Here is an 18,122-nt window from a genome sequence, read left to right on the forward strand (position 1 = left end):
ATCTAAATTCTCTTGATGTTTATTTTGTAAACAAACTAAAATATTGTGGTCCTCTGTCACAAAAGATGGTGAATGTTCTTAATACACGGCTGTAAAATAAGCCAATCAATACAGCCTTATTGGCAGCAGCCATTGTCAGGCCAGTGGGCTCAAGTATGGCACTGTGGCCATAACTAATTTCATATTGAACTGAGTCCCAGGTGAATCTATCCAGTGAAGTAAGTCTCCAAATAAAAAATACCTTCCCATTTAGTCTGAGCTGATTGAAAGACATAATTTCAAAAGGTGGAAAGGGTGGTCACAGCACTGTGACCTGTTTATGCTGTACCTTGGCCCTTTCACTTTCACCCTTCACTTGAGCACCTCACTTAACCACTATAAAATATGTTCTTAGCTTTCTGTGAAAAGTATTAAACTTACTTCTGTAGTCATCTATCTACAGAAAAATATTCAGCAGTGGAACAACTGATCCCTGCCATTCCTTACATCTTTTTCATATGCTTTGGGAGCTCTCCAAGAAATCCCTACTGTTTAGCATTGGAAAAATGGACATCCTGGGTTGTTGTTCTTTGCAGATCTATTAAATAGCAGATTATTCATCTGATTTTCTTTCTTCATTTTCCATATAGAAAATTCCTACTGTTAGGAACCACAATACTGGGATAGAGTTAAGTTCTAGATTACTTCAGTCTACGAAATCACATACACCTGCCCCTGGAATACCTCCTTGGCAACTTAAGGTCTGCACTGGATGGGTAAAATAAACTGGTTTCATTTCAACATAATCAATTTGTTTTTTTCAAACAACTTCATCATTTCTGATACCACAAAATATAATTGGTCACGATAATTTACCTCAAGTTGTTACAAGGGCAACAGGAAAGTCCTGATTTACATGGCCCAAGGAATAAAAGTATAAAATTGAATTCCGTGGTTTCAATCTTTTATGATTAGAAATGGGTAAATTCTGCAGTTCTATCAGCTGTAATGCTTTCTTAGTCACATATTGAAAAATGATTTTCATTTTGTAATAAGGAGGAAAAAAATGTGTAACAAAATAAACATTTTCTAGGCCCAAAATTCTTCTTTTTTTTTTTTTTCACTTCAACATTTTTTAAAGTAAAAGCAGTGAGGTGGAAGCTTAAACTTGAACAGCTTAAGGATATTGATTCATTCTTACTTGACAGGTGGAATAATGGTTGCAGCACTAACCACAGCAATTACAGCATTAAAATGTCAAGAAATTAGAGGTCAGAATAACAGATAATTTTCTTCCTTTTGTCAGATTAAAAATTGACATTCTTTGACAGCACAGGATTTCTGGCTGAGAAAATTATGACAGCTTAACTCATCTTGTACTTGTAAGGCAGTAATTGATAATGAACTTTACCATGACAGTCTTCTCCTGTGGAGAAACATGACAGAACATCCCTGGTACAAAGCCTGTATCTCTTTTTAATATGTAAACAGTAGTTATATTGGACATTAGATGTTATTTGGAATTGTCTTTACTGTTAGTTTACATCATAATCCAAATCCTTTTCCACTAGACAGACTTGGCTGACTTCAGGGAATTGATGCTGAGAATGCTAATATATAAAGAACAATATCGGAAATAATGGTTTATTTATAGTGCTTTGATGTTGCAGCTCCACTTCTTTGGGAAAATATAGATCTTCCCCTGGTTTTTCCCAGAATATCTGTAGATTTTAGGAGCTCCTTTCTTCCCCAAACACCTGGAAATGAGGGCACTCAAAAATCCATTGACTTCAAGTTAGGAACTTGGATGACACAAAGTGTTGTGGCTGAAAGGAAACAACACAGCCATACTGGTCATTAGAAAATGCAACAGATGAGACAAAACTATTTTTATTTATTACTACATTAATTTAATGCCTTGTAGATGAAACACAAAATAATTAAATTGACAGTTTAGTGCATAAAAGGCTAATCACATGTAGTAATGAAAACACATCTAACTTACAGAAAAGTACTATTTGAGGGGTTTTAATTGTTTTGGGGTTTTTTTCATCATAGCCAGTTCTCTGTTTAATTCCTTTTTTTACACTTTCACCTTGTTTGTTATTAGAAATATTTTAAAAAATCATTTCAGCTTTTGGTTTGCTTTGGACTTAAGGCTAGCTTTGTATCATCCTTGTGTTGAGCTGCAAATCCAACTTAGGAGTGCAGTACAATGACTTTCCTGTGTCTGTTGCATCTTCACCATATGCTTGCATCTCCCCAGTCCAGCAGGAATTATTGCAAGGACGTAGTAAAGCAAGGCAGTGTGAACCTAGGGAGCTCAGATATTTTTCCCGAGCACCTGTCAAGGTACCTGAGCATACTTGCAATGCACACAGCAAATTGAAAAAAGATTAAAATTGCTAGTGTTTGACAGGCAGTTGCTGTGCCCATAAACTAATCCTAGTAGGACAGTTTTTCTGGCAGGTAACAGAGCATATGGCCTATGCAATATTTATTTCTTTGGTGATGACTTGATATTTAGCATATTTAAATAATTTGAAAAGTCATAATGATGTGGTAGCCTTGCAGTGGTTTTCAGCTACCCTCATTTCTGGGTTATATTTTTCCTCTTTTCTTTTCTCCTGTTATCTCTTTCTTTGATCTGACAGGAATAACAAAGCATCCCTCTGGATCTGCTATAGTGAAATATGCCCACAGGAAGCAGAGTAGATCACATCAGTTTTCACTTTTTTTTTTTTTCCTCCTTTCTTTTTTTTCCCCCTCTTCTTGCTGAAACACTTTTTGCTACTACAGAGGGCTGACATGATAGGGCTGTCAAGACTCAGCAAGATAGATATATCTTTAACAAAGGGAGCTGGAGTGCTAGCCCTTCCCTGGTGACTGAGCCTGGCAAATTTATGAGGAAAAAATTAACACACTATTCTAAGAGCACTATATAACACTTCCAAGGTAGCACCAGCCCTTGCCACCAAGTGCTTGTTCTTCCTTTCTCTCAGAGTTATTCATGTTTATTCTGATTTCATTTTTAACTTGTTAAGATCTTTTTCTTCTGGGAGCTGTTTCTTTGATGTGACAAGAATATCAAAACCACCCCTATGGATCTGCTTGATTGAATTGTACCCACAGCACTGGCCACTTAAATGTTCACTTGTATTTAACTGCCTCCCTACAAGGAATGGTCTTTGCTTCCTTTCTAGGAGCAGTCCTGTTTAAGTGTGAATATGGATAGCGGTGAAATTAGTTGGAAGCTGCATGCAGTATCAAATCTGCTTTTTTCAAAGTTTAGTTAAGGAATTCAAGTGAAAGGTATCATCAAAGTAGAAATTATTTTCCTGTATGCTAAGAGCTCTATTCTCTAAGAAATGTGTATTGCATTCTACTGATTTTTGTCAAGAAATCTACTTCTTTTTCATCCCAAATAATGTTTTTCCTAGACACACAGAACAAGGAATTTTTTTTCCAAATTAAACCAAATTTATACTGGTTTCGGGAAAAAAACCCTTGATTATTTTGTACTGTATTTGGCCTGTGTGTTTTATTGCATTAAGGGATTATCAACAGAATATAATTGGATTTTTTAAATGTTCCACACCGGGAACATGTAGGACATAATATAATAATTTGTATGTCTTCCTGGTGAGTTTCAGAGCTCTGTATCCTTCTCTAAATGGAACAGGGAGAGTTTTAATTTGCTGTCACTTTGTTATGATAATTCCTTGTAGCTCAAGAAGCAAAACACAGGGACTTTTTGAGGGTAAGATATTTATTTCTGTAGGTAAAGATTCCTGCAGAAGACACGGAATATAGGAAAAGACAAATTCCATTAAATCAGAATATTCAATAAGGAATTAATATAAATTGCATGAGGTCAGTTACTACACAGTAATTGCCCAATGTATAGGCTTCTACTTGGATATTAATGTGTGCACTTCCATATGTTTGTTGTTCAGAGGAAAAGGCTTTCAGAAGGTGTTTTCTTCAGAATCACCAAAACATTTTAATTATGCATCCAATTTGACTATGAAACTAATTTTTGGGAGGACCTACCCTAAGTAACACAAGCCATTTATGACAAGAAGTCAAAAATCATAATCTGACGCATAGGACTCCAATTTAAAAATGTCATTCTACCATTGCTTGAAAGAGTTATCCACAGTTAGATTAATGATTGATCATGATATCTCCAGTTAATGAATGTATTACAGATGAGAGATAGTCAGTACTTCAAAGAATCCATGATAATCTGAATTCATGATCATTCCTGGATCATGTTGTTACATGTTTATGGGAATTCAGAACCTTTTCAGAATTAAGAAAAGTCTCTTAAAGTAAAACAAGTGGTGTTTGTTTTTGGCATACAGGTGGGGTTTTTGTCCAAAATTGCCCATTAGGAAGTTTGGGATTTTTTTATTGTACTTGTGATTAAAATGCTCTTTATCCAGGCAAAGCTAAGCACTGCCACTTGAAGAGCACCACCAGCTTTACACAGAGCATTCAAACAGAAGAGCTGATGGTAACTTATGAGCTGATGAAACTTGAATCAGCCTATTTATTACATATTTCCAGTCATTCATTCATCTACACTGCAGTGAGTTTGTAAATAACACATATTCCAGGCAAATATATTCTAATACTTCAGCCTACCTGAAGTATTATTTGGAATAAATTGTTTTGCCCATTCTCATCTACATTAGAAATTCCATGTGCATTTCAAACCCTGGAGTCTTACCCAAGCTGAGTTTAATGTTTTGCTGATATGGAAAGAACATTAACCACAATTACTCTCTTTTATTGCAGAAATATATAAAATATAGGTCTTGTGCATGAAAATTTCTTCTTTATTGTCTGGGGGTTTTTTGTTGTTTTTCTCCATATGGATGACAGGTACCAATTATTGATTTTTAAAATTAGCAACAAGCATTTTCACATGCACTTAAAGTAATATTTTATGCAGGGGAGAGAGATGTGAAAATAACTGCAGCCAATTGAAACAGAAATAGCTGGAAGGGGCTTCTTTTTCCTATTAGCACAGATTTCAGTTGTATTATGCTGTCATTACCTCAGCATAAATTAACCATTATTCAAAACATTTCCCACAGAGTAGTTTATTGGAACAGATATTACTCAGTCTAAGTATCTAGCCATTCACTTAGAAAGATGCAAAGCTGAGCTTTCTAAATGTTTTAAGCATATTGATAATGTGCCTCTTTAATGCCATTTTGAAACCTGTATACAGTATATCTATATTATTGTTTTCAATTTATGTCAAGAACAAAGGGAAGTTTTGAAGAATGTGTTCTGGGAAATAATCCAAACAAAATTATTTCTTTATAAACTAAACCCTACAAATAACTGAGAACATTTATTTTGAATGTAACAGTATAATCTTGTTCCAAAACTGAAATTCTAATATACACTGAAACCTGATGAAAACTATACATGACACCTTTCACTATGCACTATGTTTTACCTATTCCCCATCAGTCCTTTTTCAGATGTGAGTTTTGAAGGTTTGCCTGTTCTCTGAAATAGATCTTATGTCCAGCAGTGGATAAATTGAAGGTTGGCAGATGGCTGGAGCCTCATCATAAGCACAATTTGTAGTAAAGAGTATGGGCTTTCAAAATCTCAGTGCACCTTCTTAAGGTGGGAACAAGACAGATGATTTGTGATAGAAAGATGGAGCTGAGAGCAAAGAAATAAGCCTGCAATTACTTTCTGCTCAGATGAAAAATGAAGCCACTAATGTTATATTGCCACATTCTTTACTTTGTTTTATTTCATTAACAAGAAAAGATTTTATTCAAAGGGTTTGAGATTTCTTTTTTTCAAAGCAGAAGCAGAACATGAAGTCGCATTTTTCATTTTCTATAGTTATATGTTTATAAAACAAGAATAAAATACACATACTAGATACTGTGATTTTCTGAGCCTGTTCTGCTTTCCAAGCATTAAAAATGTCTTCAGTCATCGTGTTTTTTATTTCAATAATAAACCAGAAGAAAAAAACATCACAGCTAAAATGCTTTCTTTGATGATTAAGTACCCTTTCCTCTTTTATTACAGCCCAGCTTTCAGATGGCCTGTTCTGCTCTTTACTTCCCTGTTTTTCCTCATTTTCTTTTGTGTTTTCCTGAAGGAAAAGTTCTTAATTGTAAAAATAAGTGGAGATAAATATAATGTGTATATTCTGCACTGAAACATGTGTAAGTCATTCTTCTGGCAGCAAAGGTCACTAATTATTTGAGGTATTAATAACATCTATTTTCCATAACAATTATATTCTCTAGATTTAATCTTATACCTTCATTTATTTACTTCTACATAAAAGATGTCTGTGTCCCTGCAGTTCAAAGGACTACTTCCTTATGATTGTCTGAGTTTTTTTTAGCTACTGGCAAAATTGCTGCAGGGTATGGACAGTTGCTAATAGAGCCCCTTTCTTTCAAGTTTTGGCTGAACTTCCTCTTAGTGTGTTATTTTCTATGTGGGTTTACCAAAAAGATCTCAGAGAGCTCAGGAAGAGCATACTAGTGATGAGAGTAGAAGACTGACTTAGGGACAGGATTTCAAGAGCTTGAAAGAGAATAAGAGTCAAACCAGATGTGTGGCAGAAAGGCAGGAATATGGAGAGTTACTCATGCCAGTGTATATAGGGATATTGTTAGGTCTGGTACCAGATTAATTAGCACTTACATGGTCAAATTTGGATATGAAAGTTTAGACGTAATTGCAGAAATTTCCAGAGGTCTATAGGTTATAATTTGACTGTACACATCTCATAAGAGATATTGTAGAAGCCTCATTAAATGGATCACCTTAAACTAGAATGAGCAAACACTGTGGAAAAGGATTTTTAGGAAGAATGTACAGTGTGGGAAGATGGAAAAATTGTGGCTTTTTTCACCTGTATCTTTTATTTTGTTATGTTTCTTTATGGTGATAGCTTCAAGCACAGCATGAAAACAACTGCGTTGTAAGTAACTGCATTAATCTGTGCCTCCCTTCACTACATTAACTTCCATTCTATGTTATTGTGATTTTTTCTGTTTTAATTCAGGAATATATTTTAAAAAAATTAATTTCTGAAAAATTAATGTAGAATTTGTTTCTGGGAGGTGTTTTTAATTGATACATTATGGATGAAAATTTTTCCAGACAGCCAGGTCTTTGGAGCTCTTTATTGTTTAAGACCCTGTGTGAGTAACTGATGCTTTGATGATTTAAGTAGACCAAAGTCTATGGGTTTAAAATTTGTGGTCAGTAGGTGTCCTGAGCATCTATCATGTGTAGATTGCTATACAGCAAACGTATACAGTTCTTGCAACCAAAACCAATTGTATGTAATTGACCCCAAGTCACAAAAATTAAATATTGTCCTAAAGACTCACAGTCCTTTTTTTTTTTTTAGATTGCCAAATTTATCTGGGGGTAACACAAAATGTGTAGTAGTTTTACAGAATAGACAGCAAACATATGTGTATTTCCTAGGACAAAAGAAGGAGAGTAGAGAAGAGGGAAATGTGACTGAAGTGGAAGAAGAGTAAGGAAAAAACTTGGGACTTTTTCTTATAAAAAGGATAAATTCAGTTGATGGACAGAAAAATTATGGAAGAGGTGGAATTATTGATGTATTTTTGTTCTTTAAAAAATCATTCCCTCCCAAACTAGGCTGTCATAGCAGAAACTTTACATGCACTTATTATTTATTTTTTAAAGGTTTAATTTTTAATTTTTAGAGGCTCACAATTTAGCTGTTAAAATAAAAAGCATTGTTAAAATCATCTGTAAGCATGCACTGTGAAAACTCTCAGTCACAAAAAAATTAATTAAAAAAAAAATGGATGAAGTTACAAAGTTTCAGTAAAAACTCCTACTGGTATTACTGTTGCCTCTTTATGAATAGGATGCCTATGCTTAAAGGACTCTGTGCTCCTGAAAATTACTATTAAAAATATACAGTGTCTTAAACAAAGTAAAAGATGAGGAGAGCTAATAAATAGAATTAAACCTGATGAGGTCACAAAACAATTTACTCTTCTATCTGTACAGAGTGAAATTTTGCAGTGTGTAAGAGGCAGTACACTGTTTGGATGACATAAGCGTCTCTGAAAACCATGGGAAATAGCCCAATACTGCTTCCTTGGCTTGGATCCCAATTACTCCCTAAGGATTTAACAAGTCTGGGGTGCTTGTATTTTATCCTCATCCTGGTTAGCTTTTCCTTTTTTCTGGCAGCAGTGCGGGAAGCAGCAAGCCAAACTCTTTCTGCTTCTGTGACCATTCATGGCTCATGAAATAGACATCCATCTTGAAAGTCAGGGATCCTTCAGAATTATTCAATCCCAGCATTTCCTCAAAAATACCAGTTTTTTTCACTTGCTACATTGGCCTGTTGAAAGCTGTGAGTGGAGGTTAGGCTGACTGCTTCTTCTTTCCAGACCAGGTGGAATATGGACAAAGATGCTCAGTTTTGCTGTTTTGTCCAGACTGCAGTTTGCTTCATGTATTTTTCCCCAGGAGATCATGAACAGCAGAAGTTTCTTTCTTCTGCCTCAGGGGAGAGGAAAATAACAAGAAAATTGTCACAAGTACCTTCTCTCTTTTTGTAGCTTCTGTAGTCCCGCACAGGATGTGGAGCTTTATTATTGTAGGACTATGAATGCGTAAAACCAGTTTTCATTTCCACAGAATAACTAGGTTCTGCTTTCAGCTCAGCATTCTGGTCAGTATAAATGATCATGGATCAGTGATGTGTGAGTTTAAGATGTTTTTAAAATTATTTTTAAATACTAGAACCAAAAGCAGTATCAAGTTTTGTCCAGATTAAAGCCTTGCATGTGGCATAGTGTTTAACTGGACAGGTCAGGGTGAGAAGCCTCTCTGTCTGAAAGGAAATAATAATGAGGGATGAAGGAAAGAAATAGAATTGTGTAGGAAGGTGGGTATTTACAGAACTCCTGTCTTCTTGAGGGAGGGAGTAGGATAAGACAAATGAAAAATAAAGAGAGGAAAAGTATAGACTAGACATTTGGAGCTTTTGTTGAGGAGGAGAAGGAGGAAGAGAAAGGGTTGGAAAGGCAGTCATTGGGAGCCTTCTAGAAATGAGGGGATTACCATAGGAACAGACAGCTCTTGGTGTGGTTAATGGAGAGAAATTATATTTGTGGCCTTCCCAAAACTTCATGGGATTTTTTTAGTCTTGACCTGTGGCACTTATTTTTTAATTAGTGAATGAATTGAGATATTGCATAGGAAAATCTAGTTAGGCATTTCTAAACAAATACAGAGGCTTTATTTTACATACTTTTGACTTGTAAAATTTAGCAGACTTTTAAATGCAGTTGATGGTGTTTTGAAAAGTACTACTGGCAATTTTTAGCTTGGCACAGCTGGAACTACAGTCTTTCTTGCTGTAACACGCTGCCTTTCACATGTGGAAACAATTGTAGCATCCCAGACAGAAGCAGTGGTTTTGTATTTTTTTTTAAGTGCCTGTAAATTTTAGTGACTGCCAACCAGAGGTTGATAATTAGAGTTATCTCTTTTTATTATTATTATTATTATTATTATTATTATTATTATTATTATTATTATTATTATTATTCTTTTGCTTTATCTTTTGTAGAGTTTGAAAATCTGTAGTGGTTCCAGTGAGAAGAGAACCTGTATTTAAAAATTCAGAATACTTTTTATTTCTTACTCAAGAAAATGTAACAAATTTATCTTTTCTTTAGAAATAACCATTACCAGAGGTAGTGCACTTAGAATCCTAGGAGCCTTTGTAAAAAGCAATGTGTGTTTCATGAGTTTCCTCTGTTTAAAAAAATAAAACCTAACAGACAACCATCCCAAAGATCTAAAAATATGAATTAAGATTTCATCATCCTGGCTTGTATTTCATATGCAAAAGAGAAAAATAAATTAGTTAAAGGATGACATAATGGAAACACTTGGCTTAAAAGCAAAGACTCCTGAGTAGGAATGACAAGAAATATGTAAAAGCTAACACTGTAATGGTAGAATTTTTTTTTTAAAGAAAAAGACAGATGCCAGCAAGAATAGCTTCTAAAGGAAGCTATTCTTGCCGGCAAGAAGGAGTATAAAGTAACAAGAAAAGCTGGAGTTTCCTGAAACTTTAAACCAGCACTGGAAACTCAAGAAGAAAGCAACAGTTTGGGCAGATGAACTGAACATCATGTTCACTCTGAACATCATGTTCAGAGTCAGATCTTGCTAAGGCCTGAGAGTGAGAACTTTTTCTTAGCTACAGGAGTTATGCAATGGGAGGCTCATTGAGGAAATGCATCTGGTTTGGTTTGGTTTGGTTTGCAAATACAAACTAGGACACCTCTGCAAATTTGTATGTTGTAATGCTTTTATTACCATCCTATAAAGCAGTAACAGAAAGGAGTAGTATCAAAAGGGAAATTCCATATTGCAGGTGTACATTTTAGTAATTTGCATTGCAGAATCAAGATGTCAAAGAGAAGTTTGTTCCATAGACCTAAACACTAGATGGGAAAGATCATCTAGACTGGCCTCTCACCCAACAAATCACATAGAGCTTGCTCATTTACCTTTTTGAATCTGACCATCAGGGCTGGTGTCTGAATAATGAAGAGGATATGGAAGCGTTTCCTTATATAAGTAGAGTTTAGGTGATAAGAAATTATTTCAAAAAGTCACCTTAAATATTTATAATCCAAAACCAACAGCAAATTTTTTTGTTTTAAAAGAAATGAATTTAAGGTATTTGGAAAAGGTGAAATTGTTTTTCAAATTGAGAGAATCCTTGTTTCTGGGGTTGCTCATTAGGTGCTTATTGAGAAATTATTTAAGGGCAATTTTCCCTATCTAAAAATTAAAAAATCTGATTGCCTAGGTTTCAAAACCTAAACTATGTGTTCTTAAGTTACCTATTTGATGAATTACTGAATCTGCTATTATATCTCTTAGAAATTAATTTAGCAGTAAAACATTTTTTTAATCTTTGTGCTCAGTGACTTAATGATCAAAGAAAGCAACATTTTGTTTTACAAACTTAATACAGATTTGAAAGAATGATGACAGAGCAATGATTTCCTTTGGCATGACATCAATGGACACAAGAGTTTCAGTAAATCTTACTAATCTATATGGGACAGAAATAATTACAAACATGAACATAAGAAATTTAGTGGTTCAACTGAAGACAATAATGGCATGAAATGAGAATAATAAAATGTGTTTTATGTGGTGGATGACCTCATTACTTTCTAAAGCTACCTGAGGAGGGAGTGGAGAGGGAGATGCTGAGCACTTCCCTCTATATTCAGGGACGCATGAAAATGGTTCAAAGTCTATGCTTCACATTAGAAAGCTTTTCTTTACTGAGTATGTGGTCAACCACTGGAACTGACTTCCTAGAGAGGTGGCCAATGCCTGAGGCCTCTCAGTGTTTAAGAGGGATTTGTATGCTGCCCTTAACAACATTCTTTATCTTTTGGTCAGCCCTGAAGTGGTCAGGCAGTTGGACAAGATGATTGTTGTAGGTACATTCCAGCTGAAATACTCAAGTCTATACAAAAAAAGACAAAAAAAAAAAAAAAAAAAAAAAAGAATCTTGAATGTATTTGTAAAAAAAATTATAAAGAAATATATATTAATTTCTTCAGTTCTGGGATATGTTTAGAGTTTTGCACAGCATGAACTCTATGAGCAAAAGGATGCTCCCTATTTGCCTTTGTATACAGGCAAACAGCATGGAAGAAAAGGCAGTGGAATTGTTTGTCATGGACTGTGAGCCACACCCACATTTGAAAAAGTTATCAGAGCTGTAAAAAGAATGTGATGAAATGAGCAGTGTGGTCTGAGAAGCCTCAATAACAACTCAGACCTTGTCAGAGGAATTTGGAGTCAAATCTTTTTGCTTAAGGGTAGAACAGATTTTTTTTAGGGTTTAGTGTAATACAATGGGTGAATTTTATTATATCAGTGCTAAATTCCTTTGTTCTAGGCAGAGTTGGAAGGGACATGAATGAGAAAAAATATAGGATTTTTCTTTTCCTTCTGGTATAGTTAGGAAGGGAGGGGAGCACTTCATTCCTTGATATCAGCCCTTTTCAGCCTAAGGAAGTTCTCCACAATTTTCAGGGGAATGGAAGCATTTGTACTCAGGCAAGTGTGAACTTTACTAGTGAGAGAATGCATGAAAGAGTAAGGAACACTTTTAGCTAAACCTGTCCTGCCTGCAGGATATTTGTCTTTATGGTATTTTTCCTTCATTGGCTCTGTTTCTGTTTGTGAGATGTATTGAATTTATTTTCCACTTGCAGTCCATTAACCAAATGCTTGCTTAAGCTGGTAGTGTTTAAAATATCTTTTTGGCATGAGGATCATATTGGAGTACCAGGGCCAAGGATAAGAGGGAGATATAAAGGTGAAAGAGGGGAGAACTAGGTAACAATCAGCAGCTTCATGAGGTAAATGTGAGAGGTAGTAGGCAGCACTGCCTGAGACAGACAAGATCACCAATGTGACTCATGCCTGTAAAGAGAATAGGAGATCTTACCTTTCACATTCTCATTCCTTTCATAGCACTCTCTCCTTTCACAGGGGAATGAAGAAGAAGTTCAGGGGTGGAGAGCTCTGGGGGAAGCTGAAGGTCAGCTTTGAGCTGTTGGTGTTCTGCTAGGGAGGCATTTAATTGCACACAGGATCCAGTGAGATACCTCCTGTGAGGGGAACGAGCTTAAGGATGCCCCTTCTCCATTGTTAAATTAATAAAGTGGTGACCTGTGGAGAAAATCCATTTCAGTGCCCATCTTTCAGTCCCTTGAGTATCCTGATTAAATAAGTGACTATATTGAAGCCTCCAGAGCAGTTGAGTCATTGCTTGTGTTTAAACTACAGCTCTCCTTTCTTCCAAACATACAGTAATAAAATGGAATTCAATACTCTTAATCAACTTATCAAAAATCCTGAAGATACTGGTGCTGCTTAACATCTGTAGTTGAAAAGAAAAAAGCAATATCTCACACCACTGGTACAAAACAAAAACACTTCAAGCTGTTTATGTTAGCCACCAAAGGGCTGTCAATCTTATTTGCTCTGAAGAGGACAGTGCTTGGGGGCTGCTGAGTGTGCTGGCTGCACAGGAGGGAGAGTACATAAAGGATTCCTATGTTTACTTGGATGCAAAAATGAAATAAACTTTCAGGAACAGCAGTGCTGGATGACTATTGCTGTGGTGCATATTTCTCTAATGCCTACAGATTTTCACTTTTCCTTGTACTCAGTCCCCATGCACAGGGGAAAATGGATTATAGAAAAACTTCAGTGTGGTAACAAGGAATAAAACACATCAGGATTATGGGAATTAGTAGTAAGAAGCCTGAACATGTTAAAATAAAAAGCAATAAAAAACAGAGGAAGATAAAAATTTTAGAAAGTTTACTGATCATTGTGGTAATCAGAGAAGATTAATAAAACAAGAGTACTTCACATAAGAATAAAAATTGCCCATCTGCAGTGCAGTCTGATTTTCAGGAATTTCTTTCTTCCCTTCATAATTTATAGTAAAAGTGCTCATGCTTTTATGTTTCTTGTGTTAGGTAGATCACCAGGCATCTCTCTCAGCAAAGGGGATTTTACAAATGAAACAGACTGTTAATATCTTCCTTGGTGATTTTATCTGCATTTCTAAAGAACCTTTTTAGAGAAAAAGAATGTTAAAAATAAACTGCTTCATGGCTTACCCTTTTTGCAGAGGTGTGTCAGTAAGCAAGCAGAACCTTAATTTCTGTGAAATTTCACGAGTGAAATTCTAGCGTTTGCATTTAGATTAGGACTATGCTTCTGAAATGAATATGCCAACCACCCCTATTTGCCATGCTTTCATTCAAGCTGCAGAGCAGCTTTGGAGTGTGTGAATTGTCTCCCAAACCACAGAAGCTGAGTGTTCCAAGAGTGCAGCTGGCAGAGCTCAGTCACTGTTGGGGTGTGCAGCCCCTGGTGGAGCCAGCCTGGTGGGAAAACCCTGCTGTGGACATGTATTCAGCAGGGCTTCCTCAAGAGGAACATGGCTTCTTCTCCCTGGGATACAGTGATAGAACATGTGAATAGTTCAAAGCTTCATGTGGGAAAGTGTGGACAGGAAAATAAGGAGCATTTCCTTACTGAGAGATTGACCAACTACTGGAACAGGCTTCCTAGAGACATGGATGATGTCCCAAGCCTGTGAGTGGGCAGTGCCCTTTTAGTTATATGCTTCAGCTTTTGGTCAGCAGTCAGGTATTGAACAGGGTGATCATTGTAGGTCCCTTTTAACTGAAAAGAATCCTCTTTTTCTCTTCTCTTCTCTTCTCTTCTCTTCTCTTCTCTTCTCTTCTCTTCTCTTCTCTTCTCTTCTCTTCTCTTCTCTTCTCTTCTCTTCTCTTCTCTTCTCTTCTCTTCTCTTCTCTTCTCTTCTCTTCTCTTCTCTTCTCTTCTCTTCTCTTCTCTTTCTCTCCATGCACTCTTGCTGTGCACCTCTGTTTCTATTGTTTCACTTCCTCCTAGTAGAGGCATTGCCTTTGACCACTAAAAGTAATTCTTACCCCTAAAGAAATAGAGTGCATGGATTATTTAGTAACATGCTTGTATTTATTTCAATTAGAATTAAGAAATAAACCCCAATAATTCAGTAGACTGAATAATGTGCAAAGCAGATGTATTAAATTCTTCATTCCATGGGAAACTGACACTAAGGCCTCACTCTCCAGGGTGCAAGGCAGCATCCCAGTGTCCTTGTGAATGTGCAGTCTACCCTTAAGCATAAAAATTGGAAACCAATAAATTACTTTCTTTGAGCAAAAAATATTGAGGATATTGATCATTGTATTATTCATAGGATTTGGTTATCTGATACATTGATTTATTGACCAAAATGTATGCAAATATATAATAGATATGTATTTATATTACCTTTAAATGACAATTATTAAATCTTATGAAGTCATGTTTTGTTTGAGTGTATAAATTAGCTCGTGTGAGATTGACTAATTTTAAACTTGGAATTGCCAGCAAGTTTGCAGATTTTTTCCTTCATTCTGACCTACTATTATCAAATAATATGCTAAGAGCCATTTTATTTTTCTGAATACATGATCATATCCTAACAGATACTCCCTGAAGTGTCTGGAGTACAAATCTCATTTTATGTGTATTAAAAACAGTAGGGAATCTCAAATCAGCTCACTAAATAGCTTTTCTGCAACACCTTATTGAGGAAGAGAAAACTAATATAATTGCCGTTTTGCTGTTCTGAAAGCTTTAAATCTGGCAGCCACTGAATTCCAAGCTCATATTGTTTCTGCATGAAGGCCATTTGAAGGTGAAATGAGAATAAACTTGATTTTATTAAAATTTGTATTCAATTGAATGGAAAGTTTGTCTCAGGGAGTGTGCTGCACTTTGCACACAATACTCAAGATCTGATGGGAGAAAAGGAATAGATTGATTAGAATTAAATGTTTAAGACCACTAAATAAATCTAAAGTTTGATGATTTACAGCTCAAGAAAAACTGGTGTACACTTACCAGCTTCCAGATTAGCTTTAGATACAGCCAGAGCTCTCTTGTAAACAAATCAATGTATTACATTATTATTCACAGATCTTTTTTGTACCTGCTTTTCATTTTGTGTCAAGTTATCTGATAGGAGGCAGCGCTAGGAATACCCTTGGGCCAGTCACTTTATCTCTGTGTGCTTATGTTTATCTTCTGTGTTACGTTTTGAGAGGTTTTTCTGTCCTTTGTGAGAGCTGTGAGCTCCAGAGAGCAATACCAGCTGTGCACAGCAGTGGTGGTGTGCAGACTATAGTGCAGTAGCAGTAGCTGTGTTATGGGTATTTTTTAATCAACATTGTTCGGTTTCTTTAATGCTTCTAAGAGGTGTCAGTTTTGCAAATGGCATTTTGACTGAAAAGGATAACATTACTATTCATGGGGTGGGGGACAGGCAGTTGTCTTGTAAATGCAAGCCAGCAAAAATATTCAATATTCCCTGAACATCAAGGTCTTGGTTCTGTATTTGTTCTGGTTACAAAAGGACTTGACATTAACTAAAATGTTTTAAAATTATGGGATTGTAGAGTATATGAGCATTTACCAGGACATCTTCAGCTCTAAAATAACAGCTGCTTTTGATAATTACATTTTGAGTGTCCATTCCTCATAATCTGAAAAATTCATGTAAGTTTGTTATTGTATTCTGCTTCTCTTTTTCCTCCTCTATTGCCTCCATAAATCTACTTGAACTGAGAGGGAAAGCCAGCAATATTTATTTGTGTGGCATTTACGGACAAGCAACCAGAATTTGCCAAGACCGGACAACATGAAAGTAAATGTGTAAATTAGAACTGGACAGCATTGAAAAAAAATTAATAATTCATTTCAGTGCTCCTGTGAGAGAACATAAGTATCATTTAAGGGATCACTCTAAAGGGTAGGAGAAGAAGATCTGGGGTTTTTTCATTATTGCTGCCAAATACAATTCACACTCCTATTTCAACACAGAATTCTTTCAAAAATTAGAATTAAATTAACCTTGATAATTATTTGAAAAAAAACCCTGAAAAATGGAAATTATTTTTCTGAAAATATCAACAGATATATGTGGGAGTATATGTTACACTGATATGTACTGATATTGTTAATATTAGTATTTGTAATTTTGAAAAAGAAATTCACAAACAAGTATGATTCCTTTCCCTTCTGGTAAATCAGTTCTGAAGTACTGAATGCAATAGAAAATACTATTTTTATGTGACTTGAAGTGAATCTTGTATTCCTGTGTAAAAAAATGTCTGCATGAGTGAAGATATTTACATGCTGTGTTAAGGAGATACTGCTTGTAAGGTACATATGGATAGCTGCTCTGTGGACATATACACACGTATACACATATGCCCACACAAATGTGTTGGTTTTTTAAAATCATCTGTGATTTTGAATTAATTCACCATTAAATGATGTTAATAAAACCTGAGATGCTCACAAGTTCCCAAGAAAGAGTCTGTGCCTTGGAGGCTGAAGTTCACTCTGAATTAGTCAACAACAAGAAATCACCTGTACCAATATAATTACAGCATCAAATGTGCTGGGGCTACAGTTCAAAGTCCTTCAGCTGCTTGACTGGACTTTGCATTAAGTTTCTTTTTCAGCAAATGTTTGTTTGTGGTATTCCATTATATACCTGTCAGTCCAGGGCATTAAGAGTGGTGGACATCAGTGACCTGTTAGGAAATCTCTCTCTGACATCTGTTGTTACATTTATGTTGTGAAGTGGAGGAAAGCACAGGTTGGCTTGTAGGAATGACAAAATACGTGCATTAAAAGGATTCTTCTGTATCCTGAAGTATTTGTGGTGCTTCTCACTGTTTTATGTCTGAAGGAAATAACAAGATTTTCCAAGATAGTAATGGTTTTGGTGGGTTTTTAGGTTAATTCTCTGTAGCCACTGGAAAATTCATAAAGCTCACAAGAAAAATATTAAGGGTCAGCAGTTCAGGCTACAGTATATATATAGATGCATAATGCACTGTGCATTTCAAAATCTGACAGTTTAGTTTTCTATGAATGCTTTATTCTCAGTTTTACAAGGTCAAATAAAATAATACCTGTCTAAAAAATAAGGAGTATTCTCTAACAGTATTGTTTCTACAAGTAGCAATCTTTTTTAGGAAGTTTTTAAGTCAAAGTTTTTAAGAATATATCTTAGATATAGTTTTGTTTGAATTAACTCTTTGAGTAGCAGAAGCATTTCAGTATATGTGGTGTATTCTATTACCTATAGAATTAGTCAAGATTTATTCTGAAATTAGACTTGTCCTAAAGAATGTGTTTAAATTGCAAATTTTTCATTTCTAACCTGTGAAGCCTGAAAGCCCATGAAAAAATGCAATAAAATTAAGGATAAAATAAATATTCAGTGAATTTATGCAAATTGGAAAGATTTCTACATTAGTCTTACTGTGCCTGACAAGGTTCATTTCTGGCATTTTTTTGTTTTCATCTACTAATGTTGAAATACTGCTTTTTTACTATTATATTTAATACATAAATTTTATTTCTCAGTTTTCTTTTCTTTCCCCCCCCATTTAAGATTCCAGAGG

The 18,122-nt window shown here is 35.4% G+C and overlaps 1 protein-coding gene across 6 annotated transcripts in view; it reads left to right on the plus strand.

Annotated features, from left to right (window-relative positions):
• Positions 1-18,122, plus strand: part of NBEA (neurobeachin) — a 454,976-nt gene that overhangs the window by 412,835 nt on the left and 24,019 nt on the right. The gene's annotated exons all lie outside the window — the stretch shown is intronic.

Source organism: Haemorhous mexicanus, chromosome 2 (assembly GCF_027477595.1).
Source record: "Haemorhous mexicanus isolate bHaeMex1 chromosome 2, bHaeMex1.pri, whole genome shotgun sequence".
Taxonomy (NCBI): domain Eukaryota; kingdom Metazoa; phylum Chordata; class Aves; order Passeriformes; family Fringillidae; genus Haemorhous; species Haemorhous mexicanus.